This window comes from Octodon degus, unplaced genomic scaffold, assembly GCF_000260255.1.
Source record: "Octodon degus isolate 3935 unplaced genomic scaffold, OctDeg1.0 scaffold00138, whole genome shotgun sequence".
Classification (NCBI taxonomy): Eukaryota; Metazoa; Chordata; class Mammalia; order Rodentia; family Octodontidae; genus Octodon; species Octodon degus.
The window spans coordinates 4959397-4979827 of NW_004524714.1; the positions used below are offsets into that span (position 1 = coordinate 4959397).

General features: G+C 41.6%; 1 protein-coding gene across 2 annotated transcripts in view; it reads left to right on the forward strand.

The window, feature by feature from the left end:
- Positions 1–20431, forward strand: part of Scai (suppressor of cancer cell invasion) — a 180717-nt gene that overhangs the window by 11447 nt on the left and 148839 nt on the right. The gene's annotated exons all lie outside the window — the stretch shown is intronic.

The following is a 20431-nucleotide window of genomic DNA, read 5'->3' on the forward strand; positions in this document are numbered from 1 at the left end:
GTGTGTGTGTGGCCAGCTCAGCCCACCAGGGGGTGGGGCTGGCTGGCATGTGGTGCTGGGGGATTGAACTGCGGTCGCTGTGCTTTGCTAAGCTTGTTCCAAGTAGGTGCTTTAGACCACTGAGCCATCTCACCAGCCCTTTAACTACTTTTTAGCTGACTATGAATAGTTGTGAAATAAAGCAAGTCAGAGCTGTAAGAGTCAAGTAAACTGTTGGTGAATTTTTAAAAACCATTATTTATTTTATTTATTTAGTACAGTGTCTCACTATGCAGCTAAGACTTGTAGTGATCCTCCTGTCTCAGCCTCCTCAGTGCGAGGATTACAGACATGCATTACCATGCCCAGTTTCAATGGCTGGCACAGCACATCTGGGGTTCCTGGGCCAGCACAGCATGTGGTACCGGTGACTGAATCTGGGTCCTTGCACTAGCCAACCAGGTGCTTAGACTGCTGAGCTATCTCCCCATCCCCACTGTTCGTGAATTTTATGTGTCAATTTGACTAAACCACAAAGTGCCTAGACATTTGGTTTATGATGTATTCATGGCTGTAACTAATATTTGAATTAGTATACTGAGTAAAGTATATTGCCCTCCTTAATGTGGTTGGGCCTTATCCAGTCATTTGAAGTTATGACTTGAACAAAAAAGCTAAGCAAAATGGAACTCCTTCCTATGTTGGTCTTTTCTTGACGTTGCGCCCAAACCAAAACCTAGGTTATTAGACTTGAACTTATATCATTGGCCCTTGTGGTATTCAGACATCTGAAGTTAGACTGAACTATACGTTTGGCTCTCCTGTTTCTCTAGTTTGGTAATTGCTAATCTTGGGACTTTTCGGCCTCTATTACATGAGCTAATTGCTCATAATAAATTCCTATTGATTCTGTTTTTCTGGAGTATCCTCATTCATAAGTTTAGTCTTCTCTGGATTTATTTCCTGTGTCATCCTACGTTTGCTAGAACACGCTTAAGACCTGTCACAGCTTTCACATTACTAGTTGAGGATTCTTATCTGTTGCAGTCTGCTGTGAAATGTTCTTCTTTACCACCAGCTAAGCAAAAGAAAAGATGAATGTATTTTCCTAAAATTGGCAGCTTGATGTTTTAGAACATTTCATTCTAAGGCTAGACGCTTTTCTTTGTATTCTTGTTTTGCTGGGCTTTTTTCTCCTAAGCTCTCTATTCACATATTCACAAGTCTCAAAAGCATATGCATCTGTGTGTTCGTCAGTGTATTAGTCACTTTTCTGTCACTAAGGCACAGTATTTGATGCCTGCAACTTAAAAGCGGAGAGGTTTGTTTTACCTCATGATTTTAGTGGGTTTAGTTTATGGTTGGCTGACTGTCAGGCAGAAATGGCATGGTGAAAGGGTATGGTAGAGGAAAGCAACTGAACCCATGATAACCAAGAAACAGAGAGGGGCAGCTGGGTCCAATAATATACACTTATAGGTCACACCCAAAGTAGCCTGCCTCTTGCTATCAGATGCTACCTCTGAACTCAGCAGTAGATGGATCTGCTGATGAGTATAGCAACCCATGATCCAACCACCTTTCAAGAGCTGTACCTTTGAAGACATAAGACTTCTGGGGGACATTTTAGATTTAAACTATAGAGGATAACTTGCTGTCCCTATACTAAATACCTAATATAATCAATTTAGAATAGGGTTACTTTGTCTAATAAGTCCATGATTGGTTGGCCCTGTTGCTTTGTGGCTTGGCAGTACATCATAGTGGGATTGTGTAGTAGAGGAGAAGTTATATACTTCATGGTCAGGGAGCAAAATAACAGAGAAAGAGGCCAGGATCCTGCCATAATCATCTTTCAGACCACACCCCTATTGACCTACAACCTGCCCGTGTGACCCCACCTTAAATTATGTACCATTTTGCCATAATGCCAGGCTTGGGACCACGCTTTTTAACAAACAAATTTTGGGAGACATGGCAGATGCAGATTGTTGGGCCCATATCCTGTGAGTTCCCCCATGGGAGTCTGTGTTGGTGGTGTTCATAAAGGCTTTCCCAAAGGCCTGCAAAGTAGTAGTCAAAACTTTCAAACTATTGTATTGTGATAATTTTCAAACTACAGTTTTTATTTATTTATTTATTTATTTCTTGGTGGAACTGGGGATTGAACTCAGGTCCTTGCACTTGCCAGGGAAGCACTTATTCCACTGAGCCATCTCCCTGGCCCCCTACAGTTTTTCTCTGTAGATTTTAAAGACTTTTTTTTTTTTTTTTTTCAGAACCAGGGATTGAACTCAGGCCCTTATGCTTGCCAGGCAAGTGCTTATTCTACTGAGTTATCTCCCTGCCCCCAAGACATTTAGATTTAGGGAGTTGCCATTTGTATGTTTTTCTATCATACATAATTTATTAAAATAACAGTTGGTTCTAAAATCAGGAACAAGGCAACATTATCACTACTATTCAGTTCTGGAAACATTAGCCAGAGCAATTAAACAAGAGAGACAAATAGAAGAGGTAAGGATAGGAAAGGAAGAAGTTAAATTATCGTTATTTGCAGCTGGCATGATACCCTACATAGAAGACCCCAAAAATGTCACCAAAAAAACTTGGAGATTTAATAACCAACTTCAATAGCATAGCTGGATACAGAGTAAACACTCAAAATTCAATAGTAGTCCTAGCTGGGAAGATAGCTCAGTGGTCTTTTTTTTTTTTTTTTTTTTTTTCTTAGCTCAGTGGTCTTAAGTGCCTGCTTGGCAAGCGCAAGATTTTGAGATCAATCCCCAGTGCAGCATGCTATGCTGGCCCCAGAACCCTGAGTACACCATGCCAACCCTGAAACTGGGAGTGGTGGCGCATGCCAGTAATCTCAGTGCTGGGAAGGCTGAGACAAGAGAATCACTATGAATCAGAACTGTGTAGCGAGACCCTGTATCAAAAAAAAAAAAAAAAAAAAAAAAAAAAAAAAAAAAAAAAAAAAGTTGTTAAAAGAATAAAAGTATTCCTATACACAACAAACTCAGAGAAATTAGGGAAGCCATACCCTTCACAGTAATATCCCCCAAAATGAAATACTTAGGACTCAGTCTAATAAAGGAAGTAAAAGATCCATACATTGAAAATTGCAGTTCTCTGAAAAAAGGAGATTGAAGATGATATTAGAAAACGGAACGATATCTTGCTCATGGATAGGGAGAAACAACATAGTGAAAATGGCCATACTCCCAAAATTGTTATAGAGATTTAATGATCAAAATACCATTAGCATACCTCTAAAATTCATTTGGAACTAGAACAGACCTAGAATATCAAAAGCAATTCCAGGTAGCAAAGGCAGGGCAGGAGACATCACAATCCCTGACTTGAAATTATACTACAAAGCTACTGTGTTAAAGTCAGTATGGTGCTGGCAGAAGAACAAACAAAATTCCAGACCTGAGGATCAGTGGAACAGATTAGAAGATTCAGACACAGCTACAAACACACTCAGCCACCTTATCTTTTTTTTTTTAAATTATTTATTTATCTATTTCTGTGTGTGTGTGTGTGTGTGTGTGTGTGTGTGGCCAGCTCAGCCCACCAGGGGGCAGGGCTGGCTGGCATGTGGTGCTGGGGGATTGAACCGTCGTCCCTGTGCTTTGCTAAGCTAAAAAAAAAGTAGGTGCTTTAGACCACTGAGCCATCTCACCAGCCCCGCCACCTTATCTTTAACAAAGGGCCGAACATGTTCACTTGAAGAAAGATAGCCTCTTTAAATGGTGCTGGAAAAACTGGCTCTCTGCATACTAAAGACTAAAACTAGACTCATGTCTGTTACCATACACTAAAGTCAAAATGGATCAAAGATCTAAATATTAAAACAGAAACAACCTACTGGAAAAGAAAGGAGGTAGATGTCTTTTATTTATAATTTAAATTTTTTAAAAGAAATCTTAAAGACATGGGTAGAGAGTTCACAAACAAAACCCAGGCTGCGTTAACAACTGGAACCTCATCTTATTGTACTGCTTTTTATTTTGGGGAGGTTACCAGGGCTCAAACTCAGGACCTTTTACTTGCTGGGGCGTTGCTTATGCCATTGAGCTATCTTCCTGGCCCGTGATATGTCATTTTATTAAAAAGCTTTTGCAACATCGGAGTGAAAAAGACAATCCACAGGGTAGGGAAAATTTTAGGCAGATGTCTCTTAGACAGAGGACTTATATCTAGAACATATAAAGAATTGAAAAAAATTAGGCACCCCCCATTCAAAGACCCATTCCAAAAATGGGTATCTGAGATGTATATACACTTTTTTTTGTGCTACCGAGGATAGAACTCAAGAACCTTGCGCGTGTCATGCAGGCACTTAATGCGCTGAGCTATCTCCTTGACTAGAATGTACATATCTTAGATGAAGAAATGCAAACAGCAAATAAATATATGAAAAAATGTTCAACATCACTGGTCATTCAAGAGATGCAAGTTAAAACAATATTGAGATAGCGTCTATGATGGTTTGTGTCTAGTTGTCTCCCCAAATACTCATACAGTATTGGCTCAGGCTTCTAAATCTTTCTTTCTTTCTTTCTTTCTTTCTTTCTTTCTTTCTTTCTTTCTTTCTTTCTATATTTTCGGGAATGGTCTACAGGGTGTTCAGTGTCTCACTACTAGATTAGATTCGTAGTGATCTGCCTGTTTACAGGCTCCCAAGAGCTGGGATTACAAGTGCCAGCCACCACGCCCAGTCTCAATTGCTGTCTCAGCCTGCCCCAGGGGATGAACCCATGGCCCTTGAGCCTGCTTACAGGTGCAGGAGCTTTAATCCGCTACGCTATTTGGCCGGCCCTTGGCTCAGGCTTCCAGAGTTTGTGATTAACTTATGATCCAATGCTAGGATTATGGATATGAGCATTGCATCCCCCCTGAGGTGGATAGCCTAAGTACAATATAAGGAAAGGAGAGAAGTTTGCTAGCTGTGGCAGCCGCTGCTCCTTCCTTTTGGTTCTTGCTGTTTTGCTGTTTGCTGTCACCATGAACCATGCTGCCCTCTACCATATGCCACTCTGCCTTGGAGCCAGCCGAGTATGGGCTGAAACCTCCACAAGATATGAGCTAAATAAACCTTTCCTTAATTTTGGGTGTCAGGCATTTTGTCCCAATAATGAGAGAGAAGTAACTGAGGATATATGTGTACCCATTTTAATAGCAACACAATTTGTAATAGCTAAATCTTAGAAACAATCCAAATACTCATCAACCAAGGAATGGATAAAAAGATGTGGTATATTTATACAGTGGAGTACAACTCAGCTATAAAGAAGCACTTAAGTCTTATAGGTAAATGGATGCAATTTGAGACTATATCCATAAGTGAAATAAATCAGACTTGCATGTGTAAACATTGTGTTATTTCCCTAGTATAAGAAGTTGAAAGCAGGGCTGGTGAGATGGCTCAGTGGTCTAAAGCACCTACTTGGAACAAGCTTAGCAAAGCACAGCGACCGCAGTTCAATCCCCCAGCACCACATGCCAGCCAGCCCCGCCCCCTGGTGGGCTGAGCTGGACACACACACACACACACACACACATACACATAAAATAAAATAAAATAAAATAAAATAAAATAAAATAAATTAAAAAAAAAAGTTGAAAGAGCAAATAAGATCCAAAGTGCATAATAGATATTGTAAAATGGGAAGAAACTGTTCAAAAGGAAAGAGAAACTGGGATGAGGGAAAGGAGCAAACAAGGAAGGGAAAAGAAAGATATATAGATACACAAGTTAGTTATACTAATTTCTATTCATTGAAAAGAAACTTTTTTGGTAGAACCGGGGATTGAACTCAGGTCCTTGTGCTTGTCAGGGAAGCACTTATTCCACTGAGCCATCTCCCTGGCCCCTGAAAAGAAACATTTGTGCTTATACTGTTTGATCAATTTTTCATGCATGTATTTTGTAATCTGAGCACCTACTTTGAAGGTATCAGTTGTCTCAGTTACTTTTTACTTGTTGCTGGGACAAAATACCTGACACCTAAAATTAAGGAAGGAAAGATTTATTTAGCTCACAGTTAGTGGAGGTTTTAGTCCATACTTGGCTGGCTCCAGGACAGAGTAGCACAAGGCAGAAGGCAGCAGTTTGTGGCGGTAAAAAACAGCAAAGAACAGAGGAAAAAGCATCAGCTGCGGTGTCTGTCAAGCCTCTGACTCTTTCTTTTATGCTTACTGCAAAGACCAGTGCTTCTCCAAGGAACTGGCTGAGGCTGTAAAGATCAGAGCTCCTACTAAGTGGCGCTACTACTAAGTGGCAACTGCAAAGATCAAGATCATCCAAGAAGGGGCTGGGGAGAAAGCTCAGTAGAATAAGCTGAAGGGCCTGAGTTTAATCCCAGTTCTGCCAAAAAAAAAAAAAAAAAAAAAAAAGATGGTCCGAGAAAGTGACACTGCAAAGTGGGGCGCAGAAGCCTTCCCAACTTCTTTTTAATTTTATTTATTTATTTGTATGTGTGTGTGGGGGGGGGCCAGCTCAGCCCACCAGGGGGCGGGGCTGGCTGGCATGTGGTGCTGGTTGATTGAATCGTGGTCCCTGTGCTTTGCTAAGCTTGTTCTAAGTAGGTGCTTTAGACCACTGAGCCATCTCACCAGCCCCCCCACCTTCTTTATATGCCTTTTGTGTGCTGAGTCACTGGGGGGTGGGGCGTCTCCATTCCCTGCAGCGGTGCCTCCCCAGGGTGGGGCTGGTGTGTGTGTGTGTGTCCCTGCAGGGAGGGGGCTGGCCCCACAGCAGGGGTAACTGACCCAACCAAGTTGACACAATGTATCAACCACAACAACTATATATAGTGTATTAACCATTGTTACCTTATTATTATTATTTTTTGTACTGGGAATCATTCAAGAGCTTGGGTTTGCCAGGCAGGTGCTCTGCTGCTGAGCTATATCCCCAGGGCCTCTTACTTTGTGTTATTACTTCTATCGTTTTTTTGTTTTTGTTTGTTTTTTTTTCTCTTTAAAATTTAAAAGGGAGGGCTGGAGAGATGGCTCAGTGGAATAAGTGCTTCCCTGGCAAGTACAAGGGCCTGAGTTTAATCCCTGGTATCACAAAAAAGTAAAAATTAAATTAAATTAAATTAAATTAAATTAAAAAAAATGGTTGGTGATGCAGTATTGTTACAGTGAGTGATCTCTGAAGCCATTCCTGGCTGTAGTCAGAGGAAGGACTGTGGACCACTGTGGAGGCTGTCGTGAACATGTTTAAATCCCCAGCACTCTGCTGGATTTCTAGTCACATGTCCTTAGGGTGGAGTCTGGTTCTTCTTTTTCCAGTATCTTTCATATAACCAATTGTTTCTGCCATGGAAACCCTTCTTTGAAACAGGAGGCAGGTACCTTGGCTTTTCTTTAGTTGTTAGTCTACAAGTATTTGATGCTATTTCATTTTTAATTTTTTTATTAGTAACAACAGGATGAAATGAATTGATAAAACTTTTAGATTTTTTACTAAAAATAAGGCTTTTTTTGACCTTCAGTGAAAGGTGAATGGGAAAATCTGTTTTGTAGTAGCTGCTACAGTAAAGATAGCAAATATAAGTGGTGTCTAAAGGTTTTTCCAAATTAGTGTGTTTGCTTTTTAATGGGAGATTCCTTATGTTCTTTATTTTTTTGTTCTGTTATTCTGGGAAGTATCTACTCTCCCTTTCTCTATTGTTGGAGTCTGAAGATAAATTATTATTAGGCTGTGTTATGGTTTCTATCTAGATGTCTCCCAAAAACCTCATGCAGGGCGAGGCAGATAGCTCAGTAGAATAAGCACTTGCCTGAGTTCAATCCCCAGTTCCACTAAAAAACAAACAACCTCCCCCCCCAAAAAAAAAACAAAAACAAAAACAAAAAAATCACCTCATGCAGCCTTAGGGCCATTTTTCTTTTCGGAGGTGGCTGGATCAGGAGTGTGTGATGCTGGGATTAAGGGTTTGTGATTACTAAATCAGTCTCTTAAGGGGCCGGGGTGATGGCTCAGTAGAATAAGTACTTGCCTGGCAAGTGCAAGGCCTGAGTTCAATCCCCGATTCTGATTAAAAAAAAAAAAAATAATAATAATAATAAATTAAAAAAAAATCAATCAGTCTCTGCCTGGATGGCACATGCCCTAACCTCTGTAGCCTAGATAGAATCTAAAAGCGGCAGAAAAAAGCTGCTCAGGTTGCTTGGACTTCCTTATTAACTATGCTGTTGCTTTGCTACTTTCTGCATGCCATGAACTGTTTCTCTTCAAAGCCTGTCTGCCATGCCACCCAGCCTTTGAGCCAGCAATTACCGACTAAAATCTCTACCAAGTGTGAGCCAAAATAAACCTTTTCTCCTTTAACTTTAGGTGTTAGATATTTTGTCTCAGCAGTGAGAAAAATAAGACAGACTGTCTTGGTTACTTCTTCCTTCCTGGGACAAAATACTGGACACTCACAACTTAAGGAAGAGAGGTTTATTTTTGCTCACATTTCAGACTGAAAGGCAGAATGGCCTGGGAGAGGAGAGCTGTCACAGCATGGCAGTGAGAAGGCAGTCTAGGAAGGAGCTGTTATGGGATATTCTACCTTCTGGGTCATGCCCATAGTGACTACCTGTTTGAGCCAGACCCAACCTTCTAACAGCAAGTCAGCTATAATGTCCCTATCATCCAGTTGTCATGCCATAGGCCAGAGGTGGCAAACCTGTTTTAGGCATACCATAGTAAGCCCACAGAGCCCTCTAAGACAAGTCACCCCAGCATGCAAATGCAAACTTTTATCTTTCAATAAAAAGCTGTTTTTACCATTGAAAACTGTATTATTGTGTTTTTTTTTTCTTTTAAGACAAAAGATGTTAGTGTCTGAATTTTGTTTTCCAAAGTAAACCCTTAATATTTCAATTTAATTGCAGTATTGGCATGTTGAGATAAATAAGTGGGCTTAGGCACTTGTCCCTAAAAGGTTCACTGTGACTAACATAAGCCCTTGAATTCATTTAGTCACAGGGGTAGAGAAAGTACAGGTTATTGTCTTCAACTTGTACTCTTTCCTTTTTACCTGAGAAACCTACTTGACAAAAACTAGTAAACACTATGATTAAGAAGTCAACACCTGTATGCAGTGTGTTAATTATTGAAACTGTCCTACCGATTTGATTTCAAATTGTCTCATTGCTATTTGTTTACCAATAAAATTATGGCAAAAAAAAAAGTCAACACCTTACTTCAGTCCCAGATACTTGGATTGGTATTCATTTTTTCCAGGGTGTAGAGATTATACTAGATGTTAGACTGCCTGAATCATAAGGATAATATACATTTCTGTCTTTAGGAGCACTGTTAACTTCCTAAGAAAAAAAAGTGGATAATGTGACCTTCATGAATTATTACTTCTTTGATTTTCATTTCTCTTGTTTATTAAATTATGGGTTGTAGGCCTGATAGGTCAGTGGATTAAAGCGCCTGCTTAGACAGAGCACAGTGGCCAGGGTTCAGTCCCCGGCGAGCTGTGCCGGCCCTCTCCGAGTGGCATGCTGAGACGGGGATTGAGAATGGGCGTGGCGTTGAGCACCTATAATCCCAGCACTTAGGAGGCTGAAAACAGGAGAATCGCTATGAGTCCAATCTATGTAGTGAGACCCTGAACACCCTGTAGACCCTTTCATAAAATACAAAAAACAAAACAAAGAAACAAGCGAAAGGGTCCTTGTATTGAGCTACATTGTCAGACTTTTTAATTTTCTTCTTTACTTCCAGACAAAGTATTGCTAAGTTGCTGAGTTGCCTAGGCTGTGCTTGAACTTACAATCTTCCTGCCTCAGGCTTGTACCTTTGTACCTCTTGATAGTGATAATTCATAAGTCATGATGTGAGGCAGAGCTTATAAAAGGCAATGTGGCATGGAATTTATTGTTTCTAGTTGGAGGCAGTCAGGAGGCAAAAAAAAAAGGCTGTTCATAGGGATCAAAGAGAAGTGGGCTTTACAAGAGCTTGAAAGAAGGCAAGGGCTATTAGGCATGAAGAGTCTAGTAAACATCAGTGGTCAAAGTTCTCTGGATGTCTGTTCCTCAGTAGGCAAAGTCCTTGAGGCATCTGGTGTAAATGTTTGGGTGTTTTCAGATGTCCAGGTACTTGGAGTGATCCAAGGAGTAGGGGGACTTACTTAGGAGTGACTAAGCATTTTTTCTTTTTTTTTTTTGTGGAACCGGGGATTGAACTCAGGCCCTTGTGCTTGCCAGGTAAGCGCTTATTCCACTGAGCCATCTCCCCAGCCCATGTCCAGGTAGAAGACATCCTGTGTTCTAGCATGGCAGTCTTGGTGCTGAGCTGAGAACAGTGCTTTTGCTGGCACACAGGTTGGGTACAAGGAGAGTCATGTCTGAATAAAGCCTGAAATAAACACAAAACCTAACTAAGCCAGGCTTGATAGTGCACATCTATAATCCCAGTACTAGGGAGACTGAGGCAGGAGGGTCACTGCAAGTTAAAGAGCAGCCTGAGGACTAAGAAGCCCTTGCTCACTAAGAAGCCCTTGAGCTCTTGGCCATCCTTGTGCCTCAGTCTTCCAAACGCTGGGATCACAGGGATGCTGGGATCACAGTGTGATCATATAGCTAAATATAGATGTGTTGAACACAACACAATGTGTTGTGTTCACAGCGTGTTGTCAATTCTTTAGTTTTTAGGTTTACTGATTACTGAGTAGATTAGCAGTGTTAAACCAAAACCCTTGAGAGCAAGACAACAATATGCAACATATTAATTATTGTAACTGTCCTACTAACCTGTTTGGAAACTGTTTCATTGCTATTTTATCTTTTTTTTATAAAAGGTGGACCTCTGAAACGAAAGGATTTATTGAGTCCTTGACACCCCAGTAGGTCATGGGACAACTTCCACAGCAACCAGAAGCAAAGCCATATACCGTAGTAGCTGGAAATATATCTGCTGGTCCCCCAGAGCCAGGAGCATTTTTATAGTTAAGGAAGCAGAGCCTAAAGTGTTTACATTAAATTTAACATGGCATTAGGTGAGTGTCAGGATAAGTGAAGTGGAGGCTTTGTGGCTGTACTTCTCTGCATTTGTCTAATTGTTGGGCTTTGTACTCTTGACAAGTTTATACACAAATAGGAATTGCCTTGGGGATTGCCAGTGAGGATGTGTTAAATCCAGGTTTATTTTTTTATTTAAAAATTTTTTTTATTCATTTTAATGAGAAAGGAAAATAAAATAGCAATGAAACAGTTTCAAAATAGGTTAGTGGGATGGTTACAATAATTAATACATTGCATATTGTTGTCTTCATAGTAGTTATTCAGAGGACAAGATGTAGATGTGATATCCTGTCTAAACAACATTAGTACAAACTTTTATTCTCAGTGAACTAAGAGAAAGTAGGTGTATAATCTATCCTAACTCTCTTGTGTATATGTATATTTTTTTTTTCCTGCAACAGATCGCTTCTTTATTTACACTTTTATGAAGTTAGTAACACATGACACTAGGTTACCTAGCAGCTGATAGCTAACTTTAACCAGACAGGATGTTCATCTCAGGAGTGAGGTAGCCTGTTTGCTTTAGGCACTGGGCCAAAGGTCCAAGTTTAAATATGTTCAAGAATGTTGGTTTCACCTGCACCTGTCAATTGATTAACTTTGTCATACTCTCCAATCTGTAGGCTTTGTAGTGGAATTTTAGGACATTAGAATTTCCTCTGCACTCTGGGAGGCTGAGGCAGGAGAATCGTAAATTCAAGCCCAGTCTGGACAATTTAACAATCTAGTGATACCTTGTCTCAAAACAAAAATGAAAAAAAAAAAAAAAAAAGATGAAGATGTAGCTTAGAAAAAGACCCTGGGTTCATCCCTAAGACAGTAAGCCCCTAATTTAGGAACATTCCAGTTTCACAGATAAAGAGTGGACCTAGCATTAGGAATGTTTCTAGATTCTAATAAATCACAGAAGTAGCTTACATGTCTGTTGCACATTGTCACAGGTTTTTTTTTTTTTCTTTTCATTGTCACAGTTTTGCTGCTGTGTGCTTACTGTAGAGTGTGGTAGTATACAGTAGCACAGTGCACAGTCAAAGCCCAGGATGTTCAGAAGCAAGAGAAAAAGGAAAGAAAAAAGAGAAAAAGGAAGTGGTGATGTGTGTGTGGAGGGGGATTGCTAGGGATTGCATTATATATGCAAAGCAATATACAGTGTATATTTGTGTAAAGGTGTAAACAACTTGCTTTGTCAAACTTAGGGATTTACAAATGAATCCCACTTGTGAATGTTCTCCCAGAATGGACAGTGTTGGTAAATTGGGGACTTACTGTACTGAAAAAAAAAAAAAAAAAAGCTTAAACTCTACTGCCTAATGCAGTGACACTGAAATTATTATTTTTGTATTTTAGTACAGGGTCTGTAGAGTCTCACTATGTTGATGTGACTTGTAGTGATTCTCCTGTTTTCAGCCTCCCAAGTGCTGGGATTACAGGCACATGCCACCACACCCAGTCTCATTTGCCATCTCGGTGTGCCCTGGGGGTGGGGCTGGCATGGTGCACCAAGGATCAAACCCCAGCCGCTGCACTCTGCCTAAGCAGGTGCTGTAGTCTGCTGAGCTAGACACTGAAATTGTTATTCTGATTTTTTACAATGAGGATTCTAGATAGCTGCTTTATACTCCCAACCTTGGGGCAGGGGGGCTTTAATGGAAATAACTTCCTATGAGGGTTTAAATGAAATAAAAGTATTATTGATATTTTAGGGCAAAAGCTCCAACTCAGGGGTCCTAATATACCAGCATTGGCCACTTGTCCCAAAATATCAGTGAAAGAGACAGGCAGTGGTAGAGAACAATGGTGAAGGACAAAAAAGGAGCCTTAATCAGCACGGCCACACTTGGGTGACAGGTAAGAGAGGTTCAGCACATCCTGGGCCCCTTAGTGATTTAGCAAGATCCTACCTCAAAAGGAAAAAGAGCTGAGGATATAACTTAGTGTGAAGGATCTGGCTTCGGGCCCTAGTACTACGCACACAAAAGAAGGCACAAGGGCGGGTGAGATGGCTCAGTGGTCTAAAGCATCTACTTAGAACAAGCTTAGCAAAGCACAGGGACCGCTGTTCAATCCCCCAGTACCACATGCCTGCCAGCCCCGCCCCTGGTGGGCTGAGCTGACCACACACACACACACACACACACACACACACACACACACAAATAAATAAATAAAAAAAGGCACAAGATCTGTCTCCAAGGGGGCTGATAGGAACTGTGGTTTTTATAGAGAACAAGGCAAGGATGAAGGGTTGGCATAGCTGGCAGCATAGGTGATCCTGCCTGGTTGTTACCTCAGAACTGGTTATGGAGGTTGTAGAACAACCATTATTGCTGGAGGGGGCATATGGGTTTCCATGATGAGTGGTACCCTTGAATCAGTCATGGAGTGTTTGGTTCCAGTGAGTCTGTTTTTCCTGGAACCCAACATGACTGCAGGTTTAAGACAGTGACTCGAGACTTCTAGGTATTGATGTAGGGTGAAACTTTCAGTGATAACAAATAGTGGGCTGTGATATGCGTGCCATAGGTTTGCCACCAGTGCCTTAGGGGTCTGGAACTGGAACTGGAACTGGATGTTAGATATTCCTGCAAATCCTGAAAATTACTTTAGATACTCTTATCTTGGTGAATTTGAAGAGCAATGAGATAGGCTAGATAAATTGAGGGCTTTTTTTTTTTTTTGTACCAGGGATTGAACTCAGGACGTTGCAAACTGAGGCCTAATCAACCTTGTTATGCTAGTTTTAGACAGACGCTCCCTAGGTAATTTTTTTTTGGGGGGGGAAATAAAGTGGACTTCATTGAGATGGTGTGTAATGGCAGTGAGCCAGGGCTTCTGACACCCCTTCTCTTCTAGGGGAACTGGGATGGAAACTATGAAGGGGAGATTTTCAGTGTTGGGGCTGAATAGGGCAGTGACTTCTATAGCATGGCCTCTCCATCCCTCTGGTCTCACTGTCCTGTAGTTGGGGGGTCCACTTACTCTTTGGAGGCCATGTGGACCGTGAGGTCCACCACCCTGTTGCTGTAGCTGAACTCATTGTCTACCAGGAAATTAGCTTGACAAAGTGGTCATTCAGGGCAATGCCAGCCCTAGCATCAAAGGTGGAAGAGTGGGTGTTACTGTTGAAGTCACAAGACACAACCTGGTCCTCAGTATAGCACAGGCATGATGCCTTTGAGGGGACCTTCTGATGCCTGCTTCACCACCTTTTTTTCTGTTTTTTAATGTATCTAGTACAGGGTCTACAGGGTTTCACTACACAGATTGGACTTGTAGTGATCCTTCCTGTTTTTCAGCCTTCCAAGCGCTGGGATTACAGGCATGCGCCACCACACACAGACTCAATGCTATCTTAGTGCGCTCTGTGGGCAATGCCAGCACAGCATGCTGGGGATCAAACCCCTGGCCCCTGTGTCTGCCTAAGCAGGTGTTTTAATCCTCTGAGCTATCTGGCAGGCCCTTCTGTTTATCACTTTCTTCATCACCCTCCTTTTTTTTTTTTTTTGCAGAACTGGGGATTGAACTCAGGCCCTTATTCAAGCGTATATTCTACTGAGCCATCTCCCCAGTCCTTTCATCATTTCTTGATGTCATCATATTTAGTCCTTTTCTCCAGGTGACAGGTCAGATCTACCACTGACACATTGGGTGTGGGCACACAGAAGGCCATGCCTGTGAGCTTCTCGTTCAGCTCCAGGATGACCTTGCCCATGGCCTTCGCAGTACCAGAGGATGCAGGGATGATATTCTCGGCAGCCTTGTGGCCATCATGCCACAGCTTCCCAGAGGGACTGTCTGACAGTCTTCTGGGTGGCAGTGATGGCATGGACTGTGGTCATGGGTCGCTCCAGGATGCCGAAGTGATCATTGGCCAGTGGGGATAAGCAGTTGGTGGTACAGGAAGCATTGCTGACAATCTTGAGGGAGTTGTACTTCTCGTGATTTACACTAATCACAAACATGAGGTCATCAGCAGAAGGGGTAGAGATGATGACCCTTTCGGCACCACCCTTCGGGTGAGCCCCGGCCTTCTCCATGGTGGTGAAGACACCAGCGGACTCTACCATGTATTCAGTGCCAGCATCACCCCACTTGATGTTGGTGGGATCTCACTCTTAAAAGATGGTGATGGCCTTTCAGTTGATGATGAACTTCCCATGCTCAGCCTTGACATTGCCATGAAACTTGCCATGGGTGAATTGTACTGGAACATGTAGACTATGTAGGTGAGGTCAATGAAGGGGTCATTATTGGCCACAACATCCACCTTGCCAGAGTTAAAAGTGGTCCCAGTGAATAGGTGCCCAAGACGGCCAAATCCATTTACTCCAACCTTCACCATCTTGTCTGGATCCCTGTTCGCTGCACAGAAGAATGGCTGTTGGCAAGTGGGCAGGAGTAGAGAGCCCCTTAAGTGATTATTGATATGAGTATGTGCAGAGCTGGGCAGGGGTTTCATCGGAAGTTTTAAGGAAATAAAGAGGCCAGGGAGATGGCTCAGTAGGGGCTAGGGAGATGGCTCAGTAGAATAAACGCTTCCTTGGCAAGCACAAGGGTGTGAGTTCAATCCCTGGTTCCGCAAAACAAAAACAAAAACAAAAACAAAAAAAGGAAATAAAGCAGAAATGAAGGCCAAGATGCTGAGCTTTATTTTGTTTTTAGTTCCTGTTAACACTTTTAAAGTATATAGCCAAGTGTGGTGGTAGATGCCTGTGATTCTAGGACTTGCGAAGATTGGGAGGATTATGAAGAGTTCAAGGGCAGCCTGGGCATGATAGTGAATTCAAGGCCAGCCTCAACTACTTAACAAGAGCCTTTAAAAAAAAAAAAAAAAAAATAAATAAAATAGCTAGATTTGTAACTGTATGTAGTGGTACACACCTGTAATCCCAGAACTTTGGGAGGCTGAGGCAAAAAGATTGTGAATTTGAGTCTAACCTGGGCAACTTGCTGCCTTAGTGAGACCTTGCCTCAAAATACAAAATAAAAATTACAGGGCTGGCGAGATGGCCCAGTGGTCTAAAGCACTTACTTAGAACAAGTTTAGCAAAGCACAGGGACCACGGTTCAATCCCCCAGCACCACATGCCAGCCAGCCCCGCCCCTTGGTGGGCTGAGCTGGCCACACACACACACACACACACACACACAAATAAATAAAATTAAAAATAAAATAAAAATTACAAAAGGATGGAGCTGTAGTTCAGTGTGAAGATTCTGGGTTTAATCCCTAGAGCAAGAGGAAAAGAACCCTAGAGGTTGCAGTTGCTTTTGTTTATATTTTGAGGACTGTGAAGGATAGGCTACTTGACAGTCTCAAGAATACTTGATATACTAAAAATATGTTTGGTCTTTGTTATGGTTTGTGTCTGAATGTCCCCCTAAGACGTAGTTATGAATGCAGCCTTCTAGAGTTTGTGATTGATCCATAGTCCAATGCTAGGATTATAGGTGTAAGTGCTATACCAGCCCTGGGAAAGGTAGCCTGCATACAATATGATTGTGGGAAAGAGGCTTGCTCCCTTGACCCTTCCTCCCCCCCGCCCCCCCAACCGGGGATTGAACTCAAGTCCTTGTGCTTGCCAGGCCAAGTGCTTATTCCACTGAGCTATCTCCCCGGCCCCCCTTCCTCCCTTTTTGCTGTTGTTTTTGCTGTTTTCCTCCAAGAATTGTTGCCCTCTGCTATGTGCACTCTGCCTTGGAGTTAGCTGAGAATGGATTGAAACCTGCACAACCTGTGAGCTAAATAAACTTCACCTTTCTAATTCTGGGCATTGGGTATTTTGCCTCAGCAGTGAGAGAAAAGTAAGACAATCTTTCATCTTCTTTTTCCAGAGTCCTTGAAATCTTCAAAGTTTAAGTGTGTTTTTATATTCTGAACTGGCAGCCCCTTGGTAGCTTCAGGGTGCTGACTGGTCACTAGAAAGAGCAAGGCTTTTAGTGCCCCTCTCAGCCTTGGGAGGAGGAGGCCTGAAAGTTGAGCACCAGTGGTCAGTGATTTAATCAAACTTAACCTGTGTAAAGAAATTTCCATAAAAGCCTAGAAAGTCTGAACTCTGAGAACTTCCAAATAGCCAGGTATGTGGGTGTTCTGGAGGGCAGCATGCTCAAACAGGCATAGAACTCTGAGCTCCTTCTTCCTACTTTGCCCTCTGCATCTCTTCGTAGGCTGCTGATTTGTATCAATAGCTGTAGTACTTTAGAAGACATCAGTGCTTCTCTGAGTTCTATGAACTGATATAGCAGCATAATTGAACTTGGGGGTATTGTGAGAATCCCTCAAGTTTATAAACGGTTGTTTAAAAGAACAGGTAAAAGACTGGAACTTACAGTTAGTACCTCAAGTGTGGATGGGTGGTGTTGAGGTGCTCTGATGGGGCTCAGGTCTCAGCTGTGAGGTCTGGTGCTGTCACCAGGTAGCTAGAGTCACACCTGAATTTATTTAGAGCACACCCAGCTTGTGCCCACTGCAGAATTACTCTTGCTTGGAAAAGAACCTCACACTTGGTCACAGAAGTCTTCCAATGTCCTTGTTGAGTGAGAAGCTGTGTTTAGCGTTTTCCTGTATTGTCAAGATACAGCACTGAGCACAGAATGACTTTCTCAATTCATTTTTTCCCCACTGTATGTTAGGGAAGGGTCTACAGAGTGTTCAGGGTCTCACTACTAGATTGGATTTATAATGATTCTTCTGTTTACAGCCTCCCAAGTGCTGAGATTATAGGCATGTGCTACCACGCCCAGTCTCAATCTCCGTCTCAGCACCCCCTGGCTCCCTGGGAATAGGGCCATCATGCCAGGCCCAGGGATCGAACCCCCAGCCCCTCTCAATACATTCTTGTTGATTTTTTTCTTTCTTTCTTTCTTTCTTTCTTTCTTTCTTTCTTTCTTTCTTTCTTTCTTTCTTTTTTTTTTGACTGGAATTCAAATTCAGGACCAACACCTGTCAAGCAGGCACTGTTGCTACTGAGCTATATCCCTGACCTCAATATATTCTTTTATTTATTTATTTATTTTTCTGTATTTAGGACAGGGTCTACAGGGTCTTACTATGTAGGTCGGACTTGTAATGAGTCTCCTGTTTTCAGCCTCCCAAGCCTGGGATTACAGGCACGCACCACCATACCCAGTCTCAATTTTTATCTCAGTGTACCCTGGGAGTGGGGCCGGCAGGGCATGCTGGGAATCAAACTGCTTTAGTCTGTTGAGCTGTCAGGCTGGCCCAATATATTCTTGGTTTTGTTTTTGTTTTTTTTTTTTTTTGCATAACTGGAGATTGAACTCAGGCCCTTGTGCTTGCCAGGCAAGCGCTTATTCTACTGGAGCCATCTCCCTGACCCAGTGTATTCTTTTTTTTTTTTAGCTGGCATGTGGTGCTGGGGAATTGAACCGCGGTCCCTGTGCTTTAGCTAAGCTTGTTCTAGGTAGGTGCTTTAGACCACTGAGCCATCTCACCAGCCCCGGCCCAATATATTCTTGATGGTTTCATTTCTTACGTTTTCTCCCCTAGTTTCTTTTAAACTGGTTAAAAATCTGAAGTGTTTTTATTATTTATTTATTTATTTTTGTATTTTAGGTAAGGGTCTACAAGGGTTTTCAGGGTCTCACTAATAGACTGGACTCGTAGTGATCCTCCTGTTTTCAGCCTCCCCAGTGCTAAGATTACAGGTGTGTACCACTATGCCCAGTCTCTGTGGTGGCTTAGCATGCTCAGAGTTGGGGCTGACAGGTCATGTGGTGCAAGGTATGGAACACTTGTCCCTGTGCTTGCCTGAGGAGGTGCTTAGTCCATTGAGCTGACTCTCTGACCCTGATGTTCAAATATTTTGTTGAATGATTTTTAATTATTTGAAATGAAATATACACATAATTTTTTTAAAAAGCATCTAGGGCCAGGGAGATGTCTCAGTAGAATAAGTGCAGGGCCTGAGTTCAATCCCTGGTTCCACCAGAAAAAAAAAAGAAAAAAAAAGTCTATGACATATTTATCTCCACTGGTCAGTTTAAAGATACCCTGAAATCCCAGCTACTTACTTAGAAAGGTGAGTCAGGAGAACTGAAAGTTTGAGGCCAGCCTTGGGGATGTAGTGAAACCTGTGTCACAATAAGTAACAAAAGGCTAAGGCTGTAGTTTAGCACCCCTTTGGTTCTGTCCTCGGTACAGGGTAGGGGAAAATGCATTATCAATACCTTGGAAATATCTAATGTATTCTCTATAACATTTGCCTCCTTTCCTCTGTAGAGGAAAGCATTACTTTGATTTATTTTCAGTCTCTTGCATTGAAAAAATGATGTTACAGCATGTAGATACCATTGCAACTGTATGTTTGAAATACTGGGACATGGATTTAACTGTACATTTTTTGGTATAGAGAATCATGTAATATACTGTTTTCAATTTGCTTCATTCATTATTACAAGTTTGGTATTTATTCATGTTGCTATTACATACTTTTCATCCAGTTTCACTAATTTGATATTCAGTTACATGATTATGGCACAATTTATCCATTCTTCTTTGTGGGCAACTAATTTGTTTCTGAGTTACCAGCAGTGTAACTCTGAACTTATTTTTGGTGTTTATAGTAAAGAATGTCTGGATCATACAAATGTCAGTATTTACAGGGTTTTATTTATTTATGTTTAGTTTTTTTGGAACCAGGATGACAGTTTTTTTTTTTTTTAAGTGGTTATACCACTTTGTATTTCAATTGGCTACCTTTCTCGTTTCTCTGTCTCCTTAGTAGCACTTGGTATTTTTAAATTTCAGCCATTTGTAGTAGGTATACAGTAATACCTGTTCTTCTCAAAGGAAAATTTTGTTTAATCCTTTAATAATTAATGGGGACTGTGTTAGTCATCATGGAGTTTCTCAAACCTTGAAGTAACTGAGCACCATCCTTTTATTTCTTTTCTTTTTTTTTCTATTTTATTATTTATTTATTTATTTATTATTTTTGTGGAACTGGGGGTTGAACTCAGGCCCTTGTGCTTGCCAGGCAAGCACTTATTCTACTGAGCCATCTCCCTGGCCCCTTATCTTTTTATTTCTTACACCATATGATTTTCACTTTTTAGATAGGGGCTTGCTAAGTAGATTAGGTTGGCTTTGAACTCCCTGTGTAGCCCACGCTGGCCTTAAATTCATGGCTATCCTCCTGTCTCACCCTCCCAAGTGCTGGGATCACATTTTTTTTTTTTTTTTAAACTACCATACACTGGAAAACCAGCTTCTTTTTTTTTTTTTGTTTTGTTTTTTTTTTGTTTGTTTTTTGCAGAACCAGGGATTGAACTCAGACCCTTGCACTTGCTAGGGAAGCACTTATTCCACTGAGCCATCTCCCCTGCCCCAAGGTGGGGTTTTTGGTGGGGTTTTTTTGTTTGTTTGTTTGTTTGTTTGTTTGTT